Source organism: Oncorhynchus mykiss, chromosome 11 (genome assembly GCF_013265735.2).
Source record: "Oncorhynchus mykiss isolate Arlee chromosome 11, USDA_OmykA_1.1, whole genome shotgun sequence".
Lineage (NCBI taxonomy): Eukaryota > Metazoa > Chordata > Actinopteri > Salmoniformes > Salmonidae > Oncorhynchus > Oncorhynchus mykiss.
The window spans coordinates 68,919,567-68,934,399 of record NC_048575.1 but is presented as its reverse complement, the minus strand read 5'-3'; the positions used below and the strand labels follow the sequence as shown (position 1 = coordinate 68,934,399).

At 41.8% G+C, this 14,833-nt stretch overlaps 2 long non-coding RNA genes across 2 annotated transcripts in view; one reads left to right on the top strand and one right to left on the bottom strand.

Annotated features, from left to right (window-relative positions):
- Positions 1-447, top strand: part of LOC110536294 — a 57,789-nt gene extending 57,342 nt beyond the window's left edge. The window contains exon 5 of the long non-coding RNA XR_002475398.2: positions 127-447. This is a non-coding gene — a long non-coding RNA (uncharacterized LOC110536294). The remainder of the gene's footprint in view (positions 1-126) is intronic.
- A 9,643-nt stretch (positions 448-10,090) lies between these two features.
- LOC118937380 lies at positions 10,091-13,534 on the bottom strand. The gene is made up of 2 exons (XR_005034727.1): positions 12,399-13,534; positions 10,091-11,513 (listed from the first exon to the last, which is right to left on the bottom strand). It is a non-coding gene; the product is annotated as an uncharacterized LOC118937380 (long non-coding RNA).
- Between the last annotated feature and the right edge of the window lie 1,299 nt (positions 13,535-14,833).

Genomic DNA, 14,833 nt, shown 5'->3' with positions numbered 1-14,833 from the left:
TTATGCATGTATACTGTACATGTGTGTGTGTTTCTGTATGTTCTGCACGGATACTGTACATGTGTGTGTGTTTCTGTATGTCCTGTATGTATACTGTACATGTGTGTGTGCGTGTGTTTTCTCCAGGCCATGGGTGTTTATCTGTATGGGGAGCTGATGGTTCAAGAGGACTCTGGGCAGCAGGCTCTGGCCAGGCGCTATCTCTCATTGGTCCAGAATGAGAAGGACCAATCAGCTCGCAGAGTGGTGGAGGAGATGGTCGTATGAGCTGGCACTCAACTGGTACTGACCCGCCCAGCTGAGCCTTCTCATAACTATTGGTACTATATGTTTCTGAACATTCTTATGTACCAAGTGATTCTGGTACCTTTTCTATTATGTAAAGAACAGGCTGATATTCCTTTGAAACTATTCTGTATGATCTCGTCAATACAGTAGATGGGCTGACATGTACTGCCTCTTCATTGCCAAGTTTTCTCCAGTTCCTCTGCCGTGTTTAGATGTTTGTAATGGGTCTTGTTTCGTCATTTTGCTCTGAGAGTGATACTGTAAAAAAGTATTTGTGTTGGGTGTATTTCGCCCAGCCTGAAGTGACTTGGCCATCTCTCTCTCACACATTCCTCATCAAGCTCTGTTAGTGTGTACGTACACTACCGTTCAGAAGTTTTGGGTCACTTAGAAATGTCCTTGTTTTTTAAAGAAAAGCACATTTTCGGTCCATTAAAATAACATCAAATTGATCAGAAATACAGTATACACATTGTTAATGTTGTAAATGACTATTGTAGCTGAAAACAGCAGATTTTTAATGGAACACAACGTGCCATTGGAGCACAAGAGTGATGGTTGCTGATAAATGTCCTCTGTATGCCTATGTAGATATTCCATTACAAATCGGTTGTATACAGCTACAATAGTCATTTACAACATTAACAATGTCTACACTGTATTTCTGATCAATTTGATGTCATTTTAATAGACAAGAAATGTGCTTTTCTTTTAAAATCAAGTACATTTCTACTTGACCCAAAACTTTTGAACGGTTGTGTATGTGTGTGTGTGTGTGTGTTTGTGTGTGTGTGTGTGTGTGTGTGTGTGTGTGTGTGTGTGTGTGTGTGTGTGTGTGTGTGTTCGGAACGCTGCCTTTTCCGTGGTTTCACAGGAGCGCTGTCAGTATGTGTTTGTCAGGGCAGGAATTTGGGAATGTGTTCCTCAAACAAACTGACAGCAGACGAGGAGAGGAGGAGAGAGAGTGAGCGTTTTCAGAGAGGGGAAATGAGATGACCTAGTCTGCGGTTAGCCCTGTGCGGCTTTTTACTGTGTTTACTCTGAAATTCCTGTGTATGTGTGTTGCGTTTGTGTGTGTTGTATGTATAACTGCACTGTCCCCCACTTGGAGGGACGGTGGTCTCAGGCTTCTCATAACAGCAAGGGGTTTATTTGTTACCTCCCTCCCAGCGAGGGGAAGAGAACAAAAATGTATGATTCAGAGAGAGAGAGAGAGGGAGGGAGGGAGGGAGGGAGGGAGGGAGAGAGAGAGAGAGAGAGAGAGAGGACTCTGAACGAGTAGATATTTTCATAGTGTGGGCAATAACAGGGACACTAGAGCTTTTCCTAGGAAAGAGGGCCATTCAGACTATCTAGAGAGGTCTGAGGACGTCGGGAGATTATGTGGAAACCGGCCACTAGGGGCAACAGTGAGCGCTGTTAGATAGAAGAAGTTTCGGTTTTGATTGGGTGTTGTGGATGGGGATGGCTGTACCTATCTGTCTCTGGTGTCTAAGGTTGCATGGTTCAATCCAGTGTCGTGTCTTTACTATCACTAAATTGAATACTTAGTTTTGATCAAATATTCTCTGTAATTAGTATTACGTGATCAAACTGATTAATCATGTAACTGTAATAAAACTAGGATGTCGGGGCACCAAGGAAAATATTCAGATTACAAAGTTATAATTTCCCAATATAACCTTTCAGATAGTTTAATATCTGATCAATAGTCTTCTGATTAATGAATTATTTATTTTACCTCACATTAGTCTCATTCCAAACGTCTGCACGAACCCAGTCTTCACTGTGAGTCATCCATACATCAATTGTCTTAAATCATTTATTTATTAACTAACTAAACAATCACAGAAGTGCACACACAAACACAGTAAATATGGTTACAAGAAATGATAGGAGAATGTGCCCTAGTGGGCTAAACCAGCATGGCGGCTTGTTAGACAAAAGGGAAGTGGGGGTCGACTAAGAAGTCACTACAGAGTTAATAATTATAACAATTTAAATGCTAATCCTTTGCACATGAACGCTCACTCATTTGGGAACAATTGCAAACAATATATATATTGTCGTCTTGATCGCTGTTGAAAAGTTAGTTTCTGTTGGAGTTTTCGTCCTCTCTCTCTTTCTCTCTCTCTCTCTCTGTGGTTTGGATGAATCGTTCAGAGTGACATTCATTTGTTTGGTTATAGAATGAATGTTTCGGCGGTTGTCATTCTTCGCGTTCAATGATACCGAATTCCTAGCTGCAGATTAGTAATTAATATCAAAGACTTGTTCTTATTCTGTCGGTATCAATAGTCTAAGAGTTTAACCACGTGGTATGGTTAAAAGATTCAGCAATGGTCTGCAACCTTTGTCCTCCCGTGATTGAGAGAAACATGGTCTACTGAGAATTTCTCAAAGTTGGGTTTTATTCGGAATAGCAGAAAAGGGGCTGTCCCAGGATGCCTGACCCTAACTGGGCTCATGGGCCGTCCTCTGATTTAGTTAAACTCAAAAGGGAACTGGAGTGTCCTTCATTAAACAGTCCAAAAATCACATTACACAATTTTACAAACAGTTTCATCCTCACTCATTCACCTTATACAACAATTAGATGTAAACCTCATATCTGAGGCTATTATATAAACATTGTTAAGGTAATGTGGCCACACAAGCTTCTCCCATGAGCTTCCCCAAGTTGTAACAAACGGACCAGTTTGTAGCTGGATTCTTCACCGATATTTTATACCTTCTCCAGAACATAAATGTTGTTCGGACCTCAAGTTAGGTGAGGTGGAAGAAATTCCTTTGTTCTCTATCTCTATACTGTGTGGCCATGAGGCAGGGTCTTCCCTAGGAATTTACGACCTCACTCTGACCACAGCAGTCTGGTTGGGGATGGTGCTTGCTGTACCCAAAGAGGGCAACGTCATGACACCAGCGATAGAAAGTTGTTTTTGAGATTTTTGTTTTAAGCATATCCAAAACCTTAACCCTTACCTTAACCATTCTAAGTTTATGCTTAACCTTAAGATGTCAGAGTTAATGCTTAATTTTTAACTTAGCCCTAACATTAAAAAATCTGAGTTAATGCCTAAACTTAACCTTCCACACTTGTAGATTTGACCTTTGGAACAACTTCGAAATGAACTTTTTGAGAAATATGGATGAACGTCTCATTTTGGTGTGAGACTGAGGTTTATTCACTGTTCTTGTTCTGGATATCTACATGTTCTGCATGGTGTAATACCCACAGTCATGTCAAACCCTAGCCATTGCATACACACTGAACAAAAATATAAACACGACATTCAACAATTTCAAGATTTTACTGAGTTACAGTTCATATAAGGAAATCAGTCAATTAAAACAAATGCAATAAGCTTTAATCTATGGATTTCACATGACTGTGAATACAGATATGCATCTATTGGTCACAGATGCCTTTTATTTTTTTAAAGGTAGGGGCGTGGATCAAAAACCAGTCAGAATCTGGTGTGACCACCCTTTGCCTCATGCAGCGTGACACATCTCTTTCACATAGAGTTCATCAGGCTGTTTATTGTGGCCTGTGGAATGTTGTCCCACTCCTCTTCAGTGATTGTGAGAAGGTACTGATTAATGGCTGGAACTGGAACACGCTGTCATACACGTCAATCCAGAGCATCCCAAACTTGCTCAATGGGTAACATGTCTGGTGAGTATGCAGGCCATGGATGAACTGGGACATTTTCAGCTTCCAGGAATTGCTTAGAGATCCTTGCGACATGGGGCCATGCATTATTATGCTGAAACATGAGGTGATAGCGGTGGATGAATGACACAACAATGGGCCTCAGGATCTTGTCACGGTATCTCTGTGCATTCAAATTGCCATCGATAAAATGCAATTGTGTTCATTGTCTAGCTTATGCCTGCCCATACCATAACCCCACCGCCACCATGGGGCACTCTGTTCACAATGTTGACATCGCTCACATGATGCCTTACACGATGTCTGCCATCTGCCCGGTACAGTTGAAACTGGGATTGGCCATCGAAGCTGAGCATTTGCCCACTGAAGTTGGTTACGACGCTGAATTGCAGTCAGGTCAAGACCCTGGTGAGGATGATGAGCATGCAGATGAGCTTCCCTGAGACGGTTTCTGACAGTTTGTGCAGCAATTCTTCGGTTATGAAAACCCACAGTTTCAGTCAGCACAACTTTCCAAACTTGAGACATCTGTGGCATTGTGATGTGTAACAAGACGGGACATTTTAGAGTGGCCTTTTCTTGTCCCCAGCACAAGGTGCACCTGTGTAATGATTATGCTGTTTAATCATCTTCTTGATATGCCACATCTGCCAGGTAGATGGATTATATTGGCAAAGGAGACATGCTCACTAACAGGGATATAAACAAATGTGTACGCAAAATTTGAGAGAAATATGCTTTTTGTGCGTATAGAACAATTCTGGGATCATTTCAGCACATGAAACATGGGACCAACACTTTACATGTTGTGTTTATATTTGTGTTCACTACAATATCAGTTAGTCAACTGGATATCTATATTCATGTCTGTCAGATCTATCTCTACATCTGTGGTTAAATATGTCGTATGGCTGTTACCATTTGGGACACATTATGGTCTTATAACCGGAGGTGCTGCTAAGTACTTGTCCAGATGATGCAGAGACATACAGATACATCCTTCATCAGGCGGTGGCCAAGCAAGACGAGAAGGGTGCTTTCATCCACACACACACTCACACACACACACACACACACACACACACACACACACACACACACACACACACACACACACACACACACACACACACACACACACACACACACACACACACACACACACACACACACACACACACAGGGCAGCGTTGTGTGTGCAGAGGGGTGGAGAAAGGTTTTCCAGGCGAGTGCTCTGTCTGTCTCTACTCAGATAAATCACTTTACACGCACACTCATCTGGGGCCACAAGCCGTTGGCCCTTCCTGTCACTGTGGCTCTGTCTCTGTCCACTACTGTCTGGCCATCATCACTCACTTTCCTCAGTACGAATCCACATATAATTCCAGCTTCAGTACAGGCCTAGAATAGAATATAGTAGAATAGAATAGAGTCTGCTGCAGTTCTCACAAACTCCAAACCTGGGGTCACAGAACCATTCGTTTTGACTTAATCCATTTCTTTGTATTGACTTGTTCATGTCTCTGACTAAAAGGAAACACACTACACCAAAGAAGAAGGAAGAGACTAGGGCTACAATAACATGCCTGTCTGCCTGTATGCTTGTCTGTCTGTCTGCCTGTCTGTCAGACTGCCAGTCCAAGATAACTTTTCCTCCACTTTGTTTTTAAAACATGGGGGTAGAGATGAACTCACCCCCTCTTTCCTCCCCTCCCCTCCCTCTCTGTCTCTTTTCTTCCCCCTGTACATGCCTGTGGAATCCCTCCTGATCCACTTAATGAGGGGCATATCATCGGTGTGGTGGAGCATAGCAAATGGGAGAGGAGGAGAGGAGGAGAGGGGGAGAGAAAGTGGGAGAGAAAGATAGAGAGGGAGAGAGAGATCCACAGGTTTGGCCTTTCATGTATCGCCTTTAATGTCAGGATTCCTGGTACGCTGAGTTAGGGATAGAGAGGAAAAGAGAGAGAGAGAATAAGAGAGAGAAAGAGGAAAAGAAAAAAAGAGGGAGAGAAAGAGAAGAGAGGAAAAGAGAGTCTCCTGGTCTTTCATGTCTGCTCTGGGAGGGTTCCTGGCGTGCTGATTTGTGCCTTAAGATAAAATCACATTGCCAGGGATTACCACCCAGACCAGACCCTGCCGGTTGCCATGACAACTAGAGGCTCCACCACTCAGCCGCCCACAATAATAAAGTCAAATAAGACATGATGATCTGGGAGGGTGTGTGGTGTGCATGACGAGGATCAGAGGCCCCACACAGGGGAGAGGGGCAGGGGTGGAAACTTTTTGAGCACATGTCTCTATGTGGCGGTCTATGTTCAGCCCACCTTCATGAAAATGTACTGTACTACTGAATTACTCCCCATCACTACACAAGATCTACACAAAACCTACTGGTTTTACTACTTGATTGCTATTGAGATGTGTAGTAAACCAGTATTGATTTACGTAGTAATTTAAGTAGTAATGAGGGAGAAATTGGGATGTTTCACTACTATTTCCTACTCATATCACTACATAATTCTCCCTTAATGATGAGCTTTTAGGTATCTACTACTTAAAACCTACACAATTCAAACACGTTCACTATTGAATTACTACGTACTACTGCTGTATGCCTACTCAATCCCTATTGAATTACTACATACTACTGCTGTATGCCTACTCAATCCCTATTGAATTACTATGTACTACTGCTGTATGCCTACTCAATCCCTATTGAATTACTACATACTACTGCTGTATGCCTACTCAATCCCTATTGAATTACTACTGCCATTTGTGTGTGTAGTATTGTGTCACTGCGGAATTGCGCCTGATCCTTCTTAATTTCCTACATAAACACTTTTAAATTACTATTGAAACATTTACTACAGTTTGCCTTTTCAAAATCACCATTGACAAGGTCTAGTCTTCTTATGCCGAGGGCTAAACACAATACCGTTTTGGCTAGCAATCTTTTTAATCTGGTGTGTGTATCTATCTGCCAGACAGGCAGTGACCTCTCTCCCACCAGGTACAGAGCTTAGCTGATTGGTGAACAGTGATTGATCTCCTCTTTGTTCACAGTGGCTAAGTTCTGCACCTGAGGAGAGCATGACAGCTAGAACCAGACAAAGAGATAAAGGGAGAGAGAGGTGGAATGAGAGGATGCGCTGACACCATTTCCCTCCCCCCCACACGTCTAAACCATATGAACAGCTTCGCATGCAAGATAAATTCCTCTCTCCTGTCTCTGCATGTCTGAAGAGACCCTACCTACACTGGAGTGGAGATGTACAGTAGGAATTTAGACGTATGTGTGTGTGTGTGTGTGTGTGTATGTGTGTGTGTGTGTGTGTGTGTGTGTGTGTGTGCATGCTCCATGGGAATTCGAACTTGGAGTCTCCTTCATAAGTTTGATGTGCTGCACAATTACTAATGAGCCTTGCGTTATGCTCTCCTGCCCATTCTCTGTTTCTCCCTCTCTCTTCTCTCTCACCACACCTCTCTTTCTCTATTCTCTTTCTCCTCCCGTGTCTCTATGATCTCTCTCTCTCTCTCTCTGGGCAGACTGATGGAGATAGGGATAGGGAGGGCTGGGGACACAGGAGACAGTGTTAATGAGAAATTAGGAGACGGGCTCTGCTAATGCTGCTGCTCAGTGAGCCACTATGACATGGACCCGGGAGGACCATCTTCCTCCTCCTCCACTTCCTTATCCTCATCTTCCTCCTCCTCTTCCTTGTCCTCTATTTTTTGAACTAGAAAAAGATTTAATCAGCAGCACTAACAAATAGGGATGGGATTCAAATTGATACTATAGGATTTTGGCAATGAGGTCCTTTATCTACTTCCCCAGAGTCAAATGAATTTGTGGGTACCACAAAGTACACCTTTAAAGATTTTGGGCACTGGCCCACAGGGATAGTAGAACACAATTTCTGCTAGCCCGGGTCCAAAGTCTGTGCTCTGCGATATTTGAAAAGACATTCCACTAGTCAGCGGGCTAGTTGGGCATATTTTCTACTGCCTTTAAGTACTAGCCTCTGGCTAGCTTAATTTCCATCCCGGCTAACAAATATGTTCAAGTCCTATTCGTTAAAGCAATATCTATGGTCGATCTTTGCCATTACTACTACCTGATTGCACAATGCCATCTCTTATTTGAGTGTGCGATCCGGTACAGAGCATTGTACACAAACGAAAACTGTCGATGTTGAACTATTGAGCTCAGACAGTAACTAGCCTAATCAATGGCCCGGGATTCAATCAGAGTCGTGTTGTCGTAAAGAGCATTGCACTTGACTTTTAAAGGTAACTATGCTTGCGCCAAAATCCACAGAATATCTGGGAAATTGCCTTTAATAGCCAGATTTTCGCAAATGCAGTGTGCTGCTCTATAACGTGTTTTTGATTGAATCCCAACCAATGGATCAGAGTGAACGCACTGAGCTGGAAAGGCAAATGTGGTGGTGGTGCGGTCAGTGGAAGGACGGGAAGAGGTAGGTGGAGAGCTGTCGTCTTTTCTTCCTGAAACAAAATGGCGGTTGTAAGCGAGGACAGATGTGTGAATTAGAAATGAAGGCCATGTGGAGTCTGCCTGGAAAGGACTATATTTAGGGCCTGTTAAAAGAGTAATGACTATCAAAGGCCTGTAAAAGAGAGGAATTACCATCGGTGACAATATCTTAAGCTTGATTTATTACAGCCTAATGGGAGGGAAGTGGGGCACATCAAAGCACAATGAAAACCTTATAGAAAGGAGAAACCCAACTTTTTTCACTCTATTGCCAGAAGTCAAACTAACTTTGCTCACTTTAATATCCTAGGTTAACCTCACTTTGTTATCTTATTATAAGCCTATTGTGAGGTGCCATATTCCTGGTGTGGGACTGTCTAACTCTTTCCCCAGCCAGACTCCAGCACCTCTGACTTGTTATTGGTGTTGTTAATATGGAGCTGAATGCATGAATGGAACTGAGAGAAATCAGAGCCATGTTATGTTAGACTTTCTGTTCTTACTTAACCACTTTCAGTGAGACATACAGTACTGTTGCATTGTTGTTGATGATAGGTTCTCAATTCATATTTCGAACAGCGTGAAAGAGACTTGCCTCCCAGAGATGCAGGTGCGTCTCAGCAAGAAAGACAACATTTCATGACAAAATATTGAGAAGAAGGAGAAGGGGAAGAAGAAGGAAGAAGGAGAAAGAGGAAGAGAGCACTATAGAGGACTGTGCCTCCTGTGCCTACTGAGCTGATAACAGTACTACTGGATGACTGGCTCAGTTCAGCAGGAACAGGAGTCCAGCCCACACCAACACCAGATAGACATACAAACAGTCAGACAGACAGACAGGCATCAGAATCATCCTCCAGCCTCGAAGAGCTACACAAAAACATCAACACACCTGACTGATACCGTCAGGGGATGCATCCCAAATTACACTGTATTCCCAATATGTGACCGACCGGCTCAATTCGCTTATGTAGCAAAATTAGAAATTGTGTTTTTTACATTGGATAAAAGTAGAGACTAGGAGCCAGAAAATGGTATATCATACACTACATTTGAGGAACAATGGGAAAGTAATTCTGCTTTGAAAGTTGATAAACTTGTAACCTCGATTTAGAAAAAATGGCACTTAAAAATTTTGCTACTGTACCTACAGGAGAACTCTTCTTTGTCTACACACATTCAGGATCGTTCACACCCTCTTAAGCTTCAGCCCCACCAATCTCTTTAAGAATTCACATGTGAGGCTATGTACTAAACAACCAAAGATGTCAAGACTAAAGGCGGTTTTATAGTACGGGTGTGTTTGTAATTTGAATCTGGAGTGCCAGAGTGTGCTCTGGGCGTTCGTAAACTCAGAGCATTTTCAGATTGTCTGTTCGTAAATTCAGAGCGTTTTGATCTCGGAGGAGTAGGGTTGATTTGACTGTTCTGACCTAACATCAGCAGTCAAGCACCCATGCTAACTGGCTAACATTGACTAGCTACTTCCAGACACAAATGAGAGAACAGCTCACTCTGACCATTTTACTCACCCTAGCAGAGCTGGTTAGGCTGTTTTTATGTTATCCAGAGCGTTGGTGACTGCAACTGTGCTGCTGCAAAAAATGTGAGTACGCTTTTTTGGCCAAGTTTACTGACACCGGCCATATTCAAAGGGTGTTGAGCGTTTGTACATTTTGTCAGATATTCTGCTCTCTAGCACACTCAGATGAGAGTGTTCTGAAATCGGAGTAGTTAGCCAGAGCGAATTTACCAGCTACGTCTATCGACAGTTGTCGCTGTGACATCAAAAACATTCTATTGAAATAGTTACTTGCATAGTGGAGTCTTTTGTTTAGACATGTAGCTAGCTAGCTAAAGAATGAACCCTAATCCCAACTCATAACGTTACTACCCTGAATGAATCTGCACGTAGCTAACATTAGGCTATAACTAGCAATGCAAATGGCTCTGAAATGCAAATAATATCACTACACAGATCATACACATAACATTAGCTAGCTAGCCAGCCAGTTAATGTTAGCTAGCTCGCTAACAGTACACTTTAACTTGAAATGAAAATTACTTTCTGGCAAAATTAGAAACGTTTGTTTGTCACCCTATTCTCTGTAGGAAAAGCCCAGGAAGCTGGCCGTTTCTGAGATACTGGAACCGGCGCACCTGGCACCGACGATCATACCATGCTCAAAGTTGCATAGGTCACTCGTTTTGCCCATTTTAACATTCAATCAAACAGTAACTGAATGCCTTGATGTCTGCTTTATATAGCAAGCCACAGCCACATGACTCAACTGTCTGTAGGAGGGCAAAACATTTTTGTGAACAGGGTAGTGCACATAATAAACTGTCCACTGAGTGTATAGTACATTATATTGGGATGCCCACAGCTATGTAGTGAGAACCTATCCACTTCTTTTCTCCATGGGTGCTCCTAATAGTGAGGTATTTTGGGACACAGATTGGTCGTTCCACGAAATGAGTCCCTTTTGGGTAGTGTACTCACATCATTTTAACATTCTGTCATAAGGAGCACATGTTCAACTTAATAAAAAATATGTTTTCCATCACAAGAGTTTCAATGAAAAAAAATACAATAGTATGTACCTATTAAGTGCAAAATAAGGTAACAGGGTTGACCGTAACAGGGTTGACCGTAACAGGGTTGACCGTAACAGGGTTGACGATTTCAATATTAAATCAGCCATAAATCCCCTTCTGAAAGGAGGAATGGAAGCTTTTTTTAAAAAATACCCTTAAAAATGAATTGCTAATCACATGAAATAAATAATCTCCAGAAATGACTTCTTCAAAACAACAAAATAACTAGGGCCGCATTCACATGCTCGTCAGAACTTCCTATTTCCTAGTTGTGATGTCAACTTTGTTTCATTCATGTGCTTTTTTGTCAGAACAAATTCTTCAACCAATATGACTTTAGCTAGCTTGATACTGTTATTAATTATAAGGTTAGCTAGCTTGATACTGTTATTAATTATAAGGTTAGCTAGCTTGATACTGTTATTAATTATAAGGTTAGCTAGCTTGCTTAACCTGTTAGAGCTCTAGGGGCGCTATTTCATTTTTGGATAAAAAACGTTCCCGTTTTAAGCGCGATATTTTGTCACGAAAAGATGCTCGACTATGCATATTCTTGACAGTTTTGGAAAGAAAACACTCTGAAGTTTCAGAATCTGCAAAGATTTTGTCTGTAAGTGCCCCAGAACTCTACAGGCGAAACCAAGATGATGCATCACCCAGGAATTAGCAGAATTTCTGAAGCTCTGTTTTCCATTCTCTCCTTATATGGCTGTGATTGCGCAACGAATGAGCCTACTACTATGGTTGAGAAGCATATTTTGAAAATCTGAGATGACAGTGTTGTTTACAAAAGGCTAAGCTTGAGAGATGGCATATTTATTTCATTTCATTTGCGATTTTCATAAATAGTTAACGTTGTGTTATGCTAATGAGCTTGCTGATAGATTTACACAATCCTGGATACAGGGGTTTTTTCATAGCTAAACGTGACGCAGAAAACGGAGCGATTTGTCCTAAACAAATAATCTTTCAGGAAAAACTGAACATTTGCTATCTGAGAGTCTCCTCATTGAAAACATCTGAAGTTCTTCAAAGGTAAATGATTTTATTTGAATGCTTTTCTGTTTTTTTGTGTAAATGTTGCCAGCTGAATGCTAATGCTAAATGCTACGTTAGCCATCAATACTGTTACACAAATGCTTGTTTTGCAATGGTTGAGAAGCATATTTTGAAAATCTGAGATGACAGTGTTGTTAACAAAAGGCTAAGCTTGAGAGCTAGCATATTTATTTCATTTCATTTGCGATTTTCATGAATAGTTAACGTTGCGTTATGGTAATGAGCTTGAGTCTGTATTCACGATCCCGGATCCGGGATGGGGAGATCAGAAAGGTTAACATTGATGATATGGTCAAATTAGCTAAATGATCCATATTTTTAAGGTTGCAATCTTTTGGTTGAAAAGGTAAGTGGTGAAACGTCACAACTCGGCAACTATATTTTTTCAGGCGGAACTAGGATTTTCCGATAACTCCGATTTCACGTGAATGCGAGCTTTTCAATGATGGTGAAAACGTGGAGGAACTTTGGGGTTAAGCGGGTTACAATATTCAACTCCACAGAGGAACATGCCAGAATTCAGCATTTTGTCACTTTAGCAAACTAAAAAAACAGATTTATTTCAGTTGACATGTGGTCTATATTAAAGGGTACTTCATTTAATATAACTTGCTTTTAAAATTCTAAATTGGTGCACAATTTCTACTTAAAATGTCAAAGGGATGCAAAAGGGAATACTTTTGTGGATTGACCCAGATAGTACAGGGAGAAAGACAAACCAGAGTGTGTAAAGCCAGACCATCATGGTAAATTCCCTTAGTGTGTTTAGTCTGTGGCTGGGATCTGCTCTAAGAGTTTACACTGGAAATACCACCAGGAAACAGGTTTTCATACTATTAACATTACCTCGCTAACTCTAACTCTGTAATCAAGGGTTCTCAAAAATATAGGAATCAAAGAGAAATCGTATTCTTCTGGAATTTGTAAACATGAAATGTGGTCTTTTTAATAAAGTGCTGGCTAGGTTGACAAGACATTTATTTTCCTCAGGAAATTAGACAGGAAATATTTTCTACACTTGATCATGGGGACGGACCAGTGGATCTGTCAATAAAAAACATTGTAAAACAATGCACATCTTTTTTAAATGAAATTATAGACGATAATGTATTTCAGTGTACACCACAGTTATACAATATACACACATATACTTATTGTTTTAACATATCATTTAATTGTTTTGCCCAAAAGGGATGTTACGGAACTGTATAATTTCAGCCAGTAGTTTTGAGTGGTACTCACATAGGCAAAACGGCACACATTTTCTTGTGTACTACGTTATCCAATTGTGTACTATGTTATCCATTTTGTATGATATGTTACCTCTTGCAACAACATCTTTTGGGGCAATTCGTACGATACATTGCCTTTGAAAGTATTCAGACCAAATTACTTTTTCCACATTTTGTTACGGTACAGCCTTATTCTAAAATGGATCAAATAAATACAAATCCTCAGCCATCTACACACAATACCCCATAATGACAAAGCAAAAACAGGTTTTTAGAAACCTTTGCAGATATATAAAAAATACAACTTAAATACCTTATATTCAGACACTTTGCTATGAGACTCGATATTGAGCTCAGGTGCGTCCTGTTTCCATTGATCGTCCTTGAGATGTTTCTACAACTTGAATGGAGTCCACCTGTGGTAAATTTAATTGACTGGACATGATTTGGAAAGGCACACATCTGTCAATTCAAGGTCCCACAGTTCACAGTGCATGTCAGAGTGAAAACCAAGCCATGAGGTCGAAGGAATTGTCCGTAGAGCTCAGAGACAGGATTGTGGCGAGGCACAGAGCTGGGGAAGGGTACCAAAAAATGTATGCAGCATTGAAGGTCCCCAAGAACACAGTGGCCACCATCATTCTTAAATGGAAGAAGTTTGGAACAACCTAGACTCTTCCTAGAGCTGGCGACCCGGCCAAATTGAGAAATTGGGGGAGAAGTGTATTGGTCAGGGAGGTGACCAAGAACCCGATGGTCACTCTGACAGAGCTCTAGATTTCCTCTGTGGAGATGGGAGAACCTTCCAGAAGGACAACCATCTCTGCAGCACTCCACCAATCAGGCCTTTATGGTAGTGTGGCCAGACGGAAGCAAGTCTCAGTAAAAGGCAAATGCCAGCCTGCTTGGAGTTTGTCAAAGGGCACCTAAAGACTCTCAGACAATGAGAAGCAAGATTCTCTGGTCTGATGAAACCAAGATTCAACTCTTTGGCCTGAATGCCAAGCGTCACGTCGGGAGGAAACCTGGCACCATCCCTACGGTGAAGCATGATGGTGGCAGCATTATGCTGTGGGGATGTTTATCAGTGGCAGGGACTGGGAGACTAGTCAGGATCAAGCAAAATATGAACGGAGCAAAGTACAGAGAGATCCTTGATGAAAACCTGCTTCAGAGCGCTCAGGTCCTCAGACTTGGGTGAAGGTTCACCTTCCAACAGGGAAATGACACTAAGCACACAGCCAAGACAAGGCAGGAGTGGCTTCGGAACAAGTCTCTGAATGTCCTTGAGTGGTCCATCCAGGGCCCGGACTTGAACCAGATCCAACATCTCTGGAGAGACCTGTGTAGCAACGCTCCCCATCCAACCTAACAGAGCTTGAGAGGAACTGCAGAGAAGAATGGGAGAAAGTTTGTAGCATCAAACCCAAGAAGACTTGAGACTGTAATCGCTGCCAAAGGTGCTTCAACAAAGTACTGAGT